This window comes from Coenobita brevimanus, chromosome 65 (assembly GCF_032717465.1).
Source record: "Coenobita brevimanus isolate Jiangsu-jjx chromosome 65, ASM3271746v2, whole genome shotgun sequence".
Lineage (NCBI taxonomy): Eukaryota > Metazoa > Arthropoda > Malacostraca > Decapoda > Coenobitidae > Coenobita > Coenobita brevimanus.
The window spans coordinates 8,264,738-8,269,155 of NC_137018.1; positions in this window are offsets into that span (position 1 = coordinate 8,264,738).

Below are 4,418 nucleotides of genomic sequence, written 5' to 3' on the forward strand. Positions count from 1 at the left end.
GCAACTTCATACCATTTCCTCGAATTACAGTCTCGGCAATTACTGTGAATAGCTTGTTTGAGTCAGTATTACTAAAGCCTTTTAGAATCTTAAAACATTCAATCAGTTGTCCCCTAAGTCTCCGTTTTCTAAGAGAGAATAGGTTTAATTCCCTGAGTCTCTCGAGGTATGGTTTATTCCTCAGGGACGGGATTAACTTGGTAGCCCTACGCTGGACCGCTTCCAGTATTTCTATATCTTTAATTAGGTGAGGCGCCCAAAACTGCACTGCAAACTCTAAGTGTAGCCTGACTATGCTTTTGTATAGGGGGATTACAATATCTTTGCTTTTATATGTAAAATGTCTTTTGATGAAGCCTAGGGTCCTGTTGGCTTTATTGGTGGCAGAGATACATTGATTTGAACATTTCAGATCGTCTGAAATTAGTACGCCTAGATCCTTAACTAATGAGGACTTGCTAATGATTTGGCCCTTCATTTCGTAATCATACCTTTTGTTTTTCTTCCCTCATTGCAGTACCTGACATTTGCTTACAGTGAAGGGCATTTGCCATTTTTCTGACCAGCTGATAATCTTATTAAGGTCATTTTGAAGGCTAATTCTGTCTTTTTCAGTTAATATAGTGTTGCCGATTTTTGTGTCGTCTGCAAATTTAGAAATGAAGTTGTTTAGGCCAACATCGATATCGTTAATATACATAATAAATAGGACTGGTCCCAACACTGATCCCTGAGGAACACCACTGGTCACTGGGGCCCAGTCTGACTCTACTCCATTTATAACGACTCGTTGCTTTCTCTCACTTAACCAGCAACGTATCCACCTATGAATATTTCCGTCAATTCCAAGTGATCTTACTTTTGTCATTAGTTTATCATGCGGCACTTTGTCAAAGGCTTTCTGGAAGTCTAAGTAGATTATATCAAGTGACCTGGTACAATCATTCATTTTAAAGAGTGTATCGTAAAACTCAATTAAATTTGTCACGCATGATCTCCGCGTTCTAAAGCCATGCTGGCTGTTCCTAATTACGTTATTAGTTTCTAGGAACTCAACTATCCTATCTCTAATTATTGATTCGAGGATCTTTCCCAAGACAGAGGTTAGGCTAATTGGTCTATAATTACCTGGTTGATCTCTACTGCCCTTTTTATATATAGGGGTCACGTTAGCCAGTCTCCAGTCTGCTGGAACCTTTCCTTGTTGTAGGGACTTGTTAAAGACAGATGTTAGAGGGCTGCATATTACATCCATCACATTTTTTAGTATTTTAGGGTGGAAATTGTCTGGGCTGGGAGTCTTATTACTGTTCATTTTATTAAGTTTATCTCTCACTTCATTACTGCTAATATGCATATCACTTAGTGCATTTTGGATTGACATTTGATGCTCTTCGATGGTGTCATTGGCGTCTACTGTGAAAACTGAACTGAAAAACTTATTTAAAGTAGAGGCAATTTCCTGATCGTCCGAGATAAGAGCACCCTCGTCGCTGATAAGTGGACCAACGCCCGCCTTGAGTCTCTTATTGCCGTTAATGTATCCATAAAAATACTTAGGCCGTAGAACTTGTTTTTGCTAGAGAGAGAGAGAGAGAGAGAGAGATGAGTGACTGTGTGTGTGTGTGTGTGTGTGTGTGTGTGTGTGTGTGTGTGTGTGTGTGTGTGTGTGTGTGTGTGTGTGTGTGTGTGTGTGTGTGTGTAGTTCAGAATACTGCTTTATATAGATAGATACATTGATAGATTAGCCATATCAGTCAGCACAATCATAATCTTTCTCTTCCCTTCCCTCCCCTCCCCCTTCCCCCTAGGGCGACTCTGGGGGCCCGCTGGGAATACGTGGGGCTGCAGAGGGGCGGTGGGTGGTGGCGGGGGTGGTGTCGTGGGGCAAGGGATGTGGGCGCCCCGACACCCCGGGGGTCTACGCTAAGGTCTCAGGTAATTCATGTTTATTATTAATTATTATTATTATTATTATTATTACCAGCCTATATACCACTACCACCACCACCACCACTACTACTACTACTACTACTACTATTGTTGTTGTTATTATTATTATCATTATTATTACTATTACTATTATTATTATTATTATTACCTCCAATATTGGTTACTATTCTCCTTGATTAAATAGTATTTTGTATATTACCGAAACAAACCACATTGATAGTGAAAGATAAAGATAACAGAGAGTATCAGGGAGTAATATGCAAAATAAACCGCTTAGAAAGAGGTGTTACGAGTCTCTTATGGCATGTAGCTTCTGGCCAAAATGTAATCTGTTTGTCTGTCTGTCCTCAGCTTTCGTGGACTGGATCAAGAGCCACATCGAGGGATCAAACACTTGCCAATCGTGAGGGGAGAAGAATTAGGGACCTGGCTGTTCAAATTGACTGTTCGGACGCCTATTGCCATCTCTAGGACTGGGAACGTCGAGAAAAATGGGAATAAATTTTTGGTTACCTCATATCAAAGTTGAATTATTTACCCCAACTTGTGCTATGGCTGTGTTTTGCCCGCCTCCCGATCTCGGAATGCTCTTTATCTGTCCATCTATCTATCTATCCATCTATCTATCTATCCATCTATCTATCTATGGTGATGTGTCGGATTGTGGGTGTGTGGTTATTTTTGGACGAATTAAATAATTTACCATAAAAATTTCCCTTTCTCTATAAAAAAGGCAATAGAGAAAACGGACGTAGTGTTATTTAAAGGGTAACTCATGTAAAAATCTTATTCCTCAATTTCCCTCCCATTTCAGAGTGACAAAATACAGTATTAAATAAGCAAGGCATAAATAAAGCATCAATAATATCCAGCCTTCACTAACCCCATCAGCTCCCTAGCAACTCCGCCTTAGTGATTTATTATTGGATTTGGCTGGTTAGTATCCTTTTTTACGTAATTTATGCAGCTTATGGTGATACTGGAAGGATTTATATAACTCAGAATAGGACAGTAAGGTGTAATAAGCAAAATAAATCGCTTTCGGAAAGGTGCTAGGGAGCTTAAATCGTCTACGTAGAGCAAAAATTAAACTAAGTTCCCTAACACCTCTTCCTTAGCGATTTATATTTTGTTTATTAAACCCTGGCGTCTTCTGTGTTACTAAAATCATCCTAATATCACCATACTCTGCCAAAATCACGTACAAAACGATATCACCCAGCCGTGTCTAAAAATAAATCGCTAGGGAAGAGGTGTTAGGGAGCTTCCTTACCTCCGCCGAGAATACGAACCCAGCAATCTGACCGGAACCTAAAAATTGATCTCGAGATAGCCTAGTTGCGAGCGGAGTAAGCTAACCACCGCACCACCGGGAGAGGGAGGGTGAGTTCTGAAGATGAGGATGACCAGTAGGATGCCAGAGACGCAGGGCAGGACATGATGATATTGAGTCTGGGAATTCTTTTGTTTTCATATACTTAAAGCGAGAGAAGGATTCCAAGTCTTAATGCTCCCAGAACCTTACCCTTAAAAAAAACTGTATATTAAGGTGAACTATGGCCAAAAGCGTCTCATATTTGACATGACAATAGACCAGATTAAAAAAAAAAAAAAAAACTCCCTCATGAAGACGTAAAGAAATATATATAAATGTGTAACGTATAGAATGCTTATTATCACTAGAACAAACAAATGTCACACACACACACACACACACACACACACACACACACACACACATATATATATATATATATATATATATATATATATATATATATATATATATATATATATATATATATATATATATCGCCAGTCTGGTGGTCATTACTGGCCTCTGTCCTCTATATCAGCTCACAGCCACACCCTCCTTTTCCCTCCCTCCTCCTCCACCATTTCCTTTCACTGTCCCTCCCTCTCCCTCGCCCTCACTCCCTCCTTTTCCTGTGTCTCCCTCTCCCCTACCTTCCCTTCCTCCCTTCCTCCCTGCCTGCCCTGGCCCCACCCTTTCTTCCCTCCCTCAACACTACACCTCTCGTTCCCTCCCCTAACTCACCCTAATTCTCTTCCTGGATCCACGCCCCCCTTACCCCCTTCTTTCCCTCCCTCCCTCCCTCCCTCTCTCCCTACCTCCACTCTCCCTCGTTACCTGTTTCTCCTTCCTTTCCTCCATTCCTTCCTCCTTTATTTTCTCTCCTTCTTCTCCACTTCCTTATTGTTCCTTTGTTTCCTTCACGTCTTCTTATTGTGTTTGTTTCTTTCTATGTTTCTCAGTTTGTTATTCTCATTTATTATTACTGTATAGCATAATACATACTCTCTCTCTCTCTCTCTCTCTCTCTCTCTCTCTCTCTCTCTCTCTCTCTCTCTCTCTCTCTCTCTCTCTCTCTCTCTCTCTCTCTCCTCTTCTCTTCTCTTCTCTTCCCCTATGCTCTCCTCTTTTCCTTGTCTCATTCCACTAT